Below are 14,577 nucleotides of genomic sequence, written 5' to 3'. Positions count from 1 at the left end.
ACCTTCTGCCTTGCTGCCTGCCTCTGAGAAAAATTAAAAGCCAGTCTCACCTGGTACCTTTGCAATCTACTCCAGGAGGCTTCTGGTCTTGCTCAAGCCAACTTCTTTTCTAATGAAGATGCATTTTTCTAGTGCATTTATTTTTCTCCTTAACGTTCATATCTTTAAGGCTCTACGGTCTCTCTTGCCTTGCAATCATATACAATGACTTGCATGTAGCAATGCAGAAGTTGGGACTAGATGGATTTCCCTTGGTTTTCCGTGCTCAGACATAGATGTGGTGTTTAGGGACATGGTTTACTGCTGAACTTGGCAGGTTTAGTTTTACGGTTGGACTTTATGATCTTAAAACTCTTTTCCAACCTAAACGATTCTATGATTCAATGATTTACGCAAGCAGAGACGCCCTGCTGTCCTCTTGTTGCTTTGGGATCAGCTGCAGGAGCGGTACATAAGCCAGTACTGTACGTGTTGGTGAATATAAGGGTTGAGCATCGTTCCCCTGCATGCTGGAGACACGAAGGCTGCTGAGGTACAACTCACACTCCAGGTGTCTCCCCAGCGCACCCAGGTACAAACACTCTTTATTTCCCCAAACCACTTCTCCTACAACTGTGTACTCATTTGTCATTCTTATAAACTCTTAGTGATAAAGAAGGATAACCGTAATGTCTAGCTCATATCTAGCTTTAAATTAAAGGTTTGGAGTTGTTTCATCTGAAGTCACAGACCTGTTAACACTGGAGGAAAAACACCTTTTGCCTTTCATTATTTCTTTATTCACCATTACAGACAGATTATCTGTTTCCGTTTATATGGTTATATCTAATCCATGGGTTACCTCACTCATCTGAATAATCATAGAATCATAGCATCACCAGGTCGGAAAAGACCTCTTGGATCATCGAGTTCAACCATTCCTATCTGCCACTAAACCCTAAGTAAATATCAATATATACAATATTTTACAGAGGGCAGGTCTTGACTCTGTGTCTGTACGCACCTCTTATTCTTTAAAATAAGCTTACTGGCATCAATTAATTTAGCCTGATAGCAGAATTAAATGTTTACACATCACTGCAGGAGGCACCGTGTGTGTCCACAAGATGAAAACATCTAAACCACATCCAGAATGGTTCTTTGAGCAGTGGAGCTCAGAAAATTATCTTCTTCTGGATTTACGGATCATGATAGGGATATATTTTTTTTTTTTAAATAAATACAGCAGTAGGTTTATCCATATTAGACCTTGTAGGACTGAATCAGTAGAGAGATATTACAAATGCTTCACAAACAGAAGCGATTAAATCCAATTTTCTGCCATATTACACACCAGAGGAATGCCTTCTCTGTTGGGATTTCTCCCCTTTGCAATTTCTTCGGTAAAATGAAAGCACAAGTAAACATGCACTATCATGATAGCTCCTTATTTCCCTAAAATGTTCCATAAACTGCCCAGGAAGTGGCTGTGGGAGCCCTGACTGGCTCAGCCTGGACAGAACTTTGGCCCAGGAGCTGCAGGGCAGGAGGCTGGGGCTGGCAGGCAAGCACAGGCACAGGGGTTACACAACCCTTTCTACAAGAAACCACGTCAAGAGGTGCTACTGAACAAGAGATGACCCCTGCCCAGCTCTGTCCTGGGCCGCATCAAAACAAGCGTGACCACCATGGCGAGGGAGAGGATTCTGCTCCTCGTGAGACCTCATGTGGAGCCCTGAGCTCAGATCTGGAGTCCTCAGCACAGGAAGGACATGGAGCTGTTGGAACCAGTCCAAAGGAGGCCATGGAGATGATCTAAGAACCTCCTGTATGAAGACAGGCTGAGAGAGTCGGGGTTGTTCAGCCTGGAGAAGAGAAAGCTCTGGGGAGACCTTAGAGAAGCCTCCAGTACGGAAAAGAGCTCCAGGAAAGCTGAGGAGGGGCTCTTGATCAGGGAATGCAAGGATAGGACAAGGGGGAATGGATTTTGATCTGGAAGAGGGGTGGTTGAAATGAGATTGAAATGAGGCACCTGGACAGGCTGGAGAAGTGGGGCTGTGAGCACAGCATGAGGTTCACCAGGGCCAAGTGCAGGGTGGGGCCATCCCCGATTTCAATACAGGATGGGGGGTGGTGCAATTGAGGCCCTGGGGAGGAGTACTTGGGGTGCTGGGGATGAGAAGCTGAGCGTGAGTCAGCAAGATTATTACAGAGATTATTGGAGGGCTGGAGCACCTCCCATATGAGGACAGGCTGAGTCGTGGTTGTTCAGCCTGGAGAGGAGAAGGCTCTGAGATCTTACAGCGACCCGGCAGTACCTGAAGGGGCTCCAGAAAAGCTGGGGAGGGGCTGTTCACAAAGGCTGTACTGATGGGACGAGGAGGTATGGGTATAAACTGGAGAGGGTCATCTTTAGACTAGATAAGAGGAATTTCTTCACTCTGAGGGTGGCAAGGCCCTGTCCCAGGTTGCCCAGAGAAGCTACGGCTGCCCCGTCATCCCTGGAGGTGTTCAAGGCCAGATTGGATGAGGCTCTGAGCAGCCTGATCCAGTGGGAGGTGTCCCTGCCCATGGCAGGGAGGGTGGAACTGTCTGGTCTTTAAGGTTCCTTCCAACCCAAACTATTCTCTGAGTCTGTGAGATATTACGAAGAAATTCTTCACAATGATGGTGATGAGCCCCTGGCCCAGGTTGCCCAGAGAAGTCAGGGAAGCCCCATCCCTGGAGATATTCAGGGCCGGGAGGGATGAGGCTTTGAGGAACCTGATCAGCCTGATCATAGGAGGTGTCCCTGCCCATGGCAGGGGATTGGAACTGGGTGATCTTTAAGGTCCCTTCCAACCCAAACCATTCCATGATTCTATTACATATGAAGTACCGTTTCTCAAAAAACACTCTGCTATCTTAATATTTTTCTTTCCCCCAGTGAATTTGCAGACGCTTTTCCAGGCTGATGCTAAAGTGTCTGTCTCAGAGAAGAGGCTGATCAGATGCGTACAAATATAACTCTGTGATCCTCTTGAAAAAGTAGCAAGCATTTGCATCTTTATAAGCTCTTATTGTTAAGGTTTTTGGGTGAATTTTCAACCAGCTCACCAGATGCTGACTGTCCTCAGCGGGATCTTTAGTGCACCGAGCTGTCATCAGCTGTGGGCTTTTGTGGCACAGCTCATTTACATCTTCTGTGCTGAGTATTTTTGACCACCCCTAGTGCAAATTTTTAGTAAGTATTGCTAGGGTTCCGCTTGAAAATGTATTTTTATGATTAGCAAACTTTGTAGCTGCATGAGTAAGAGATTTCATTTCTGGAGATTAATTAACCTATACCTTAATGACTTTTTAATCTATAAGCGTGTTGATTGTTAATTTTGGACAAATAGCCAGCAGGAAAAGCAAATAGCACACGTTCACTGAGAGTCAAATATGTTTTCCACTTGGTGCTTCAGAAGATATTAAAATAGTTTGGCCCTGCTCTCTTCTCCTAGCCAATATTAATTTGATTTGAAAAATCAAGATTAATAAAATACTCTGCTTATCGCTATTTAAAGGGACTTGCTATGAGGGCAGTTATTTGTTAAAGTCTACTAGTAATCAAACCATAAATCACATACAGATTTAGATGGGTCTGGTTGGGTCATTACTCTTTACCATTTGTTTTTAAGTCCAGTCATAACCTCTGCAGAGGGACAACTGAATTTGACACAACTTGTAGTGTCAGGTTTTATAATTTTTGAGATCTCTGCTGGGTACTGAAAATTTTTGTCCCAATCCGAGTTCAAGGTCTTGCTTGTTGACTGAGAATCAACCACAATTGGTAAAGCCATGACAAATGAAGAGGAGAGAACTTGTTTCATCTCTTTGCTCCCCAACAGCCTGAGTAGCATTAATGATCTTAACTTTATATTATTCAGATTCTTAGTTTGTAGGTGGAAAACCAGAGATAGAGAAAAGTTGAGTCTGCATCGTCTGCAAATACAAAGCAACAATTATAATCACAGAACAGTTTGGGTTGGAAGGAACATTAAAGCCCATCCAGTTCTACCCCCTTGCCATGGGTAGGGACACCTCCCACTGGATCAGGTTTCTCCAAGACCCATCCAACCTGGCCTTGAACACCTCCAGGGATGGGGCAGCCACAGCTTCTCTGGGCAACCTGGGCCAGGGCCTCACTGCCATAGCAGTAAAATATTCCTTCCTAAGATCTCATCTCAGTCTTTCAGCTTAAAATTATTCCCCCCTCATCCTATCCCTGCACTCCCTGATCCAGAGCCCCTCCCCAGCTTTCCTGGAGCCCCTTTCAGGCACTGGGAGCTGCTCTATGGTCTCCTGGGAGCCTTCTCTTCTCCAGGCTGAACAACCCCAACTCTCTCAGCCTATGCTCGTATGGGAGGTGCTCCAGAGCTGCCTCATAATCTCTTTGTCCCTCCTCTGCACTGTCTCTAACAGACCTATATCTCCTTAGTGTCAAATTAGTCTCTTCTAATTTTAGTTATCTCCAACGCGAAGCCCATAGGTGAGCTCCTTGCCAAGGCTATGTTTGCAGAAACACCCCCCAGATTTATCAGATTGGGCCAGGTGTTGGTTTTGTTCATCCAAAATGGCATCAGAATGATCCGTTTCCTCATCCTAGCTTTCCTCTCCCTCTTTTGCATCACCTAGGAGTGACTCGAACTAAATGAAGACCTCCTCCTGCACACGTCTGAGGCCAAGGTTAGGTTTTGTTTTCTCTTAAAGGTGAACTCATATCCTTAAAGAGATCTGCTTTTAAAAAAATGTAATACCAGGCTGACCTTAAACTTGGAGAAGTCTCCTCCTCTGCATTAATGCAGAAACAGAGTGAAGACTTACCTGTAAGGCTGTAATTTAGAAGGGGCATTCATCCCCATAGAGCCAGCTAGTGTTGCAGAGCTCTCTGTGATCATGATATGCGCTCTGATATTGGGACGTAATTGCTTTTCTAATATCCATGTATTATTTACGTTACTTTTGCAACCAGTGGCAAACTCCTTTTGACTCCAGATCTGTTGTTACTGTAATGTATTTATTGGAGCGATGTGAGGTCAGGGTAACCTCAGTTATTCATCTGTAAACAACCCAACTGAAACCAATAGTTTTAGTGCTGGAGCACCGATGTAAGTGAGATCCAAATCAGGACTTCAGAGTATTAATTTACTTTATTGTCATATCCTGATAGATTGTGATTAAGTACTTTAAGTATTAATGCTTCTGCTTTATTTATAACACAGAGAGATGTCTTATATGTTTCCTAGCCACTTCTTCAGGAGAAAAAGGAAAGGGAAGGGGAAACAGAGCAAGGCACAGACAGGAAGGATGATTGGATCAACAATGACAGACGCAACATCAGTCTTCAAACTCTTACTAGTCGCTTAATACCTTTGCAATCCACAGTCCAGAAACTGTATATATGAAAATATCACCTTGCAGACAACTCTTGGTGTGGGATTTCAGAGTATACTGATTTTCTTCAAAGTGAAATTGCAGACTGGAATGAGATAGGGGGAGCATGGGAGCTTTATTGCTTTAAAAATCTAACTCAAAATATCAATGTAGGCAGCTCTCCATTACCTCTGGCAAAAGGAGGCAAGGTCAACCTGGGCAAAGAAAGCTTGGGAAAGGAAAGCAGCAGAGTACCGTGCAGAGGTGTGTCTGGCCATTTCTGTTTGTAACTTGCCCTGTGCCTGTTTGAGGCTGATAGATCCTCTGCTCCCTCCCCCTGTGCATTGTCTTCCTTGCTCTAAGCACGTCTTTCCTGCCTTCGTCTTTTCAAGGATCCTTCACCATTCTATATCTCCACCTGTGCTAATTACAGACCCTGAGGTACAGAGGGTCAATCACCATTTCAGGTGTTTGATGATGACTTGAGTTAACTGATGCTTGTGTTGGATGGAGGCTACTCGAAAAAGCCCAATTCTGGCTGCATGCAAGACACTTTGGGACATTGGCACCAGAACATCAGTACCCTCTCCTGGCACTTGTGAGTGTAACTTGTAACTCCAGCTGGAGGCCAGTTACAAGTGGGGTTCCTCAGGGCTCAGTAATGGGTCCAGCCCTGTTCAATGTCTTTATCAATGACCTGGATGAAGGCATTGAGTGCATCCTCAGCAAATTTGCAGATGACACTTAGCTGGGAGGAAGTGTCGATCTGCTGGAGGGTAGGGAGGCTCTGCAAAGGGATCTGAACAGGCTGGACCGCTGGGCTGAGGCCAATGGCATTAGGTTTAACAAGGCCAAATACCGGGTCCTGCACTTGGGGCACAACAACCCTGTGCAGCTACAGACTGGGGGAAGAGTGGCTGGAGAGCTGCACGGAAGAGAAGGACCTGGGGGTGCTGGTTGACAGCTGACTGAACATGAGCCAGCAGTGTGTCCAGGTGGCCAAGAAGGCCAACGGCATCTTGGCTTGTATCAGAAATGGGGTCACCAGCAGGTCCAGGGAGGTGATTCTCCCTCTGTACTCAGCACTGGTGAGACCGCACCTTGAGTCCTGTGTTCAGTTCTGGACCCCTCACCACAAGAAGGATGTTGAGGCTCTGGAGCGTGTCCAGAGAAGAGCAACGAAGCTGGTGAGGGGGCTGGAGAACAAGTCTTATGAGGAGCGGCTGAGAGAGCTGGGGTTGTTCAGCCTGGAGAAGAGGAGGCTGAGGGGAGACCTTATTACTCTCTACAACTACCTAAAAGGAGGTTGTGGAGAGGAGGGAGCTGGGCTTTTCTCCCAAGTGACAGGGGACAGGACAAGGGGGAATGGCCTGAAGCTCTGCCAGGGGAGGTTCAGGTTGGATATCAGAAAAAAATTCTTCATAGTAAGAGTCATCGGGCACTGGCAGAGGCTGCCCAGGGAGGTGGTCGAGTCGCCTTCCCTGGAGGTGTTTAAGGAACGGGTGGATGAAGTGCTGAGAGACATGGTTTAGGGAGTGTTAGGAATGGTTGGACTCAATGATCCAGTGGGTCCTTTCCAACCTGGGGATTCTGTGATTCTGTGATCAGTGAGATGCTGTGCCAGCCATCCTGGCTGTGACAGCAAAGAACTTGGCTTGCCGTGGCCATTAACTCAAAACCATGAAGGAAACCCAGCTTTAATGACAAAATATCTAAAGCATTGTCCCTAAGCCAGGTAGCTGTGCTGTGCTCTGTGTAAATGAGGGTGGTGCAGCACAGTTTCTCGGCTCTTTGCTGAATTCGACAGCTCGAAATTGCGGTGGCTTTGCCGCTCATGTTATGAACCAGCATCTTCTTCCCACTCTTACCCAGCTCTCTGGTTTGAGCAAGGGTAGTCTGCACCTTTTTTCTTTCTTTTTGGGGAGTTTTCTCTGGTGATGTGTGTGTATCTAAGAGCTTTAACTGTTGGCAGATCAAAGGGACTCAAAGTGAATCACATTTAAAAATCAAAAAGTTTCTGAAGCATAAATTTTATTATTCAATAAGGGTATTAATGCAGAACTCGAGCAGCATTTTCCTTGTCATTATCGCGTTCAGTGAACTGAAATTTTAAGCACCCAGAAAAGCAGAAGAACCCAACGCAGCCCAGTGGTCAGCTGCCAAATGGGAAGCCCAAGGTGAGAAGGATGAGGTGGGGAGGCTGGAATTGGTCCCATGTATTTGGAGCTTCTCCATATGCTTGGAGCAGACTGTCTTCCAAAGGAATGAAAAGACTTATTGCTTCATATTGATTATTACTGTAATTATTTGTTTTTTTAGTAAAGTCCCTGCCTTTCATTCACACCCACCCACTCCCTGGGTTTCCATTTAATAAACCCTGGCTCATTTATTCTCCTTTCAGCAAAACACCTTGTCTCTTCTTCACTGCCCGGTGATGCTTGAATAGGTCCACATCTTCTGTAGCCGAATTAAATTATTTTCCACTTCACAACTTCTTGTGTAACAAACTAACTTGCAAATACAAGAGAGCTACCACATTTTCATTTCTTAAAAAAGAGTCAATAATTAGAGAGAGGATTCAGATTAGTCATGCACCCTCTCTCTTTAGAAAAAAACATGTTGTAATATATCTTATTCTTTATTAACCTCCCAAGTCTAACAAAGGTTGACTTTTTGAATGTCTCCCTTAACATATGTTTTATATCTGAAACAGTAGGCTCTGAATTTCTGACTCAAAAAAATTCCAAAACTTTGGTCGCTTAGCTCTTTGAAGCAGTTGATTTCACTAACTGGCTCCATTATTTGTTTCAAGGTTTGTCTTCTTGAGTTTACAAAAGGCAATAAAGCAAAGATTACTTCAGAATGTACTTACGTATACACAAGCTCAAAAAAACTGGACCATGTTCCCAAACAATTATTTGTGGAAACGTGCCTTGCCATCAAGGTATGTAACAAGAAACAAGGTCTAATATCCATATTTTCTCTCTGAGTTATGGTCTACTGTAGGGTGAGCGTGCCTGGCTGGGACCCGCTGATCCATGCTGCATCACAGGCTGGCATTTCCAGCGCAGCTAGTGCTTGATCAGAAACTCCCCCAACGCCCTCCATGGTTCCTGTGACAGGGTTGATATGTTTAATGTCATTGAAGTTCAATATTAAGTCTTAACGGTTGCTCTTCCAAAGCGTCTTTGTGAGACATCACTTGGCCAGCAGCGACAGCCAAGTCTTCATGAAATTAGTGCTGTAATTCTTTATGTAATATTTTAATTGCAGTCAGAACTTTTCCTTTTCCAAAAGAAAGTGCGTTTAGTGACTTGTGATCTGAGGAAAAACTGTGGATCGTGTCTTCAATGCGTGGTGTCTGGTTCAGATTTTCCTAAGAATTTGCACTGATCTAATTTTGTTTCTATTGAAAAGCAGTAGTGGCCTAGTCTTTGGTCAAGTGCACATCAAGCTGGCCGAAACACACAGCTCTCCCCGTTCATCCTTTGTTCCTGTGCCCAAATAGAAAATGCCTGAGAAAGATGAAGGAAATCTATGCTCAAGTCTGAATAATCAAATGGAAAAAAAATACTTTAACTTCAGGACTGAAGATATTCTTAGTTATATGGGGTAGAAACATAGAATGGTTTGGGTTGGAAGGAACCTTAAAGATCAGACAGTTCCACCCCCTGCCATGGGCAGGGACACTTCCCACTGGATCAGGTTGCTCAGAGCCTCATCCAACCTGGCCTTGGACACCTCCAGGGATGACGGGGCAGCCGTAGCTTCTCTGTGCCAGGGCCTCACTGCCATAGCAGTAAAATATTCCTTCCTAAGATCTCACCTCAATCTCTCCTCTTTCAGCTTAAATCCCATTCCCCCTCATCCTGTCCCTGCGCTCCCTGATCAAGCGCCCCTCTCCAGGTTTCCTGGAGCCCCTTTCAGTGTTGGAAGCTGCTCTAAGGTCTCCCCGGAGCCCTCTCTTCTACTCACTAAACAATCCCAACTTTCTCAGTCTCTTATTCCATTAAGCAAAATGGTCTATGCCTACAGAAGGGGATTTTATTATTCTTTGTATTGACATTAAGAGGCAGAAACTGGAGGTTTTTTCCCTCCTTTGTATGAAAGATAAAAAGAATCTACTGTGTAGAATGCAAAGTCAAAGTGAGTTAAATCAGAGAAATTAAATTATGGGTGAAGCCTGCAGTAAGATAATATCTTTTTAATGAGCTATCAGTTATATCTCTTTTTTCCATGCCCCCTCCTTCATATTATCATCTCACCACCATCTCTCAAAGGTTGATAGGTCTTTGCTGGCTTCATATTTTTTTAAAGCCCTCTTTAGCTCTGACAAGGCTCTCAGCCAACTGCCTTTGGCACGTAAAGACTCTGATTCCCCTCCTGTCTGCCTCGGCTGAGGACACCTGGGAGCTGGGGAAGAAAGTATTCTCTCCCAGGTGGCTGCATTCAACAATCTGCAAACAGCAGCTGGAGAACCGATTGATCGCCACTGGAGTAAGAGCAGTCACCATGTGGTGGGTGAAGGAGCCCTGGTCTGCTGGTAGGTGTGCTGGTTGGGTAATGATTTTCACCCTTCTGTCTTCTATAACCCAAACTCCAGATCCATACAGACCCACAAATGTCGATTTGAAGTATATCCAAAAGTTGTAATAGAAATTTTTTTTCTGCTATGATTGTAGCATCAACAAAAATATTCTAGGAATCTTTTATCTCCGTAAGGAGAAAATACTTAAAAATATGCAGATATAAAGTCTTAGGGTGTAGACAGGTAAAGGAATGTCATAACAGCTTCTGTTATCTTGAGCCTGATGCCAATATTTTGCAGTCAGTTGAAAAACTAAACAGTCTCCATTTGTTTTAAGTCTTACCACATTGTCCTGTACAGAAGAAGACAGATGACATTAAGTATTGCTCTTTAGCACAGGTGGAAGATGTCTGCAAGCATAAGTTGGGGTAAAGAGCAGTAGAGTGCCCTGTTCACTCCCCTGCCGCAACCTGATCCTCAGTGGAGCCAATTTTACAGAAGCTGATAGTAGGGAGCTAAAAACTTGATTTGATCATTAAGTTTAAATTGAGCTAAAGTGTTTTAATAGCTTGTGATTATATCAAGCGTCCCCAGACCTACGTGATTGGAGGGCTGCATAGGCTAAAGTCGTGCAGTATGAAGCAAGAGGTTTATTGTTTAATATGTTAAACGGAGTAATGCAGATTGATACAGCCTTGAAAATCTAGGAGGAGCTGGACTTGATGATCTTTAAAGGTTCATTCCAACACAAACCATTCTATGATCTGTTGCTGGCAGTGAGGGTTGAACTGTGTTGAAAATCGTGATGGTAAAGGGTGAAGAGCCTGGTGTGCTTTCCATTCTTTATTTCTCTTTATTTGCACGTAAAATGATGTGCTATATATAAAAAGACCAAGAAGAGTTATACTTTCACAAATGCTTTATTAACTGTATATTTAAATTATTGTGCTCTGTGGCTTCTTGTGAGATGATCTGTGTTTTTCAAACAGAAGCATGTTCTTTTATGTGTTGGATACAACCTACTGTTGAATTTGAGAGCAATGGCCTGTTCTTCGAACAGCTCTAATGTCACCACTGATATCCCTAATTTGGCTACTGGAGTTTGAGGCTTTATTTTAAGAAAAATTCAAGCATTCTTCTGGCCTGAAACCCAAGCAGAGAGTGGAGGAGGCACAGCGTTGCATGGTCCTAATCGCTAACCATCCTAAAGGTGGGTTGCCGTAGTCTAGGTTATCTAAAGTTGTACTTTGATGATAGTCCTTGGTTAGGTGTGCTGCATAATGCAAGCTGAATAATGCAAGTATGGGGTTTTTTTTGATAAGAATCCATAAAATCATAGAATGGTTTGGGCTGGAATGGACCTTAAATATCATCCAGTTCCACCTCCTGCCATGGGCAGGGACACCTCCCACTGGATCAGGTGGATCAAAGCCCCATCCAACCTGGCCTTGGACACCTGCAGGGATGGAGCAGCCACCACTGCTCTGGGCAATCTGGGCCAGGGCCTCATCACTCTCACAGGAAAAAATTTTTCCTAAGATCTGAGTAAATTTCCCCTTTCAGCTTAGGACTGTTACCTCTAATCCTACCATATAAGATCACATGTCATCCTATAAAATTGTATATTTTACTTGTAATTTCCAAGGCAGGGATTTTTTTTACGTGTTTTGAGTGTCCTGGGGACTATTCCATGTTGTGGTAAGGGATAATGGGGGTGGGGTATATCCTTAGCTCTGCCCAGAGCCGTTCAGGAGTGCATAGGCTGCTCTTCTAGCCAGCAGGCACTGGTGGCCTTTGTCTAAAGAAAACGTCAGCTATGTCTCAGGGAATTTTTCCAGAAAACCTTCTGACTTGAACAATTTACTGAAAGGGAAAGAAATTGTTTATCTTCTGGTTGAACAGCTGAATGCATCAAGTGACTCTGTATGCAACACGATGAAGTATTGCAAAGAGCATCATGCTCACTACGAAGGAGGCAGCAGTGAACTTCATCCACCGTAACATTTAATGGGCTGTTTAGTTTGGCGTGTTCTAGCTCCAACGAGACAAATTTGCAGCGAAGCAGAAAATTATTTTGATGTGTTGATGAAATTAAGTCTCAAGTCAAGTCACCCCTGAGACGCTGTAGCTGGGAACCACACCTGGCTGCACGATGCTGGCTTACGGCAGGATGGGTCTGAAAGGGTGGGAGCTGCAGTTGCCCACTCTATGTGAAAACATTGCAAAACATACCTCAGCTTAGGACAACCACATCTGGAAATTTTGGCCTTGTGTACTTTCTTTGTGAAGGGAATAGAAAGACGTTCCACATATGCTTTTTCTGCAAAGAGCTGAAGTTCCAGCCTGGATTCAGGGAAGGTTCCAAGTGCTCACAAAGTCCAACAGGCAAAATCCTATGTCGTTCTCGTTGAGTAAAAGCTCACCTCTAAGGCCAGGATTTTACCTAGCAGGCCTCAATACATGCTTAGAGTTGATCAGCCGCAAAAGTGCTTTCTGAACTGAGCTTTTGCCCCCTTGAAAATGCTGAGGATTAGATTGCTTTCAGTTGGCTTTTCAGTTCAATTACTTGGCAAAGCCAATCTCAGCATGGATTATGACTTACTTATGACTCTCAGACCGAGGATATGTAGTAATACAATTTCCCTCTTCATCTCTCATTTCTCTGGGGTTTTTTTTCTGTACCAGTTTCACCTGTTTGATACTGTACATCTGCCTTGCTCTTGAGTGCCTGACTTTTTGTGTGCAAAGACAGTTCTGTCTGGACTGGGTTACTTTTCTCTCTCCTTTCTGTTTGTGTACATGCTTCAGGTGCTCTTGGTCCTTGTATACTCCATGTATGTCTCTGTGTGTGTATATACATACATCTATATATGTATACATATACATATATACATACATAAACATATATACACACATGCACGTATACAAGCTCTCGTAGCTCCTGCCACGCTGTCCTTTTCTGTCAGCAGACAACAAATACAAGTAGGGATCTGAACAGGCTGCACCGCTGGGCCGAGACCAATGGGATGAGGTTTAACAAGGCCAAATGCCGGGTCCTGCGCTTGGGGCACAACAACCCTATGCAGCGCTACAGACTGGGGGAAGAGTGGCTGGAGAGCTGTACAGAGGAGAAGGACCTGAGGGTAATGGTTAACAGCCGACTGAACATGAGCCAGCAGTGTGCCCAGGAGGCCAAGAAGGCCAATGGCATCTTGGCTTGTATCAGAAATGGGGTCACCAGCAGGTCCAGGGAGGTTATTCTCCCTCTGTACTCGGCCCTGGTGAGACCACACCTTGAGTCCTGTGTTCACTTCTGGACCCCTCACCACAAGAAGGATGTTGAGGCTCTGGAGTGTGTCCAGAGAAGAGCAACAAAGCTGCTGAGGGGCTGGAGAACAAGTCTTATGAGGAGCGGCTGAGAGAGCTGGGGTTGTTTAGCCTGGAGAAGAGGAGGCTGAGGGGAAACCTTATTACTCTCTACAACTGCCTGAAAGGAGGTTGTGGAGAGGAGGGAGCTGGGCTCTTCTCCCAAGTGACAGGGGACAGGACAAGGGGGAATGGCCTGAAGCTCCGTCAGGGGAGGTTCAGGTTGGATATCAGAAAAAAATTCTTCACAGAAGAGTCATTGGGCACTGGCAGAGGCTGCCCAGGGAGATGGTCGAGTCGCCTTCCCTGGAGGTGTTTAAGGAAAGGGTGGATGAAGTGCTGAGGGACATGGTTTAGGGAGTGTTAGGAATGGTTGGACTCGATGATCCAGTGGGTCCTTTCCAACCTGGTGATTCTGTGATTCTGTGAAGTAGCTGTCATACTCCTCTTGTTTCTGGAGTTTAGCTGTTTAGTAATGCAAGACTTATTTTTGATCTTCTAGGTCAGTATTGGCGGTTTAGCTTAAAACACCGTTTGCAGGAATCTAATTTCAATGCTACTAGCAGAAATAAATTACATTAGTTTTTTAGCTTTTGTAGTTGGTGGTAAAACTAAGAGCAGTGGGGATTTCTGCTGAGGTACTTCTGCATGTAAGTTATGCCAGGATTGGTGCAAAACCTTCTCAGGAGGCTCAGTCGGTTGGGTTATGTGTTAGACTCAGGTACTTTTGGATCTTAATCTACATTTTACATTTTAATCTCTCTGCTAATCTTCAGTACATGCAGTAAAATGGAACAAGTCCACAGGTATGAAAGTAGATTTACCATGAACTCCTACTGTGGTGGGAAGTGTTCCTGTGGAAAAAGGGGTCCCTGCGTGGGAGTACCCGTCTGTATGGCTTTAACAAAACTATAATCTCATTTTCAAGCATGAAAAATGTTAGAGACTTCAAATAAGAATAGTGAAAAAGCTTGGAAATATGCTTGAAAACTGGAAAGTTGAGCACTTTGGTTTATCAGAGCTTGGTCTCTGTGTGCCAGTGCCTTTCTCGTCACCCAAAGTCAGTCTTTCTTCCGTCCAGCAGGAATCAATACAAAAGATGATGTTGGAAGCTAAGGTCAGACATAGGAGAGATTCTCCAGGGGAGATGATGAGCCATTACTGTTACTGTGATAAATTCTCCAGTATCAGAAACTTTCTTTTTCTTTAAAAAAAATAATTAACTGCAGGTATAAATATTGCCATCGAACTTAGCCAGTCCCCATGCTGTATGAGCAGTAGGACCTGGAATCTACAGACTAAAATCC

The sequence above is a fragment of the Cuculus canorus genome, chromosome Z (assembly GCF_017976375.1).
Source record: "Cuculus canorus isolate bCucCan1 chromosome Z, bCucCan1.pri, whole genome shotgun sequence".
Lineage (NCBI taxonomy): Eukaryota > Metazoa > Chordata > Aves > Cuculiformes > Cuculidae > Cuculus > Cuculus canorus.
This window is presented reverse-complemented; position numbering follows the sequence as displayed.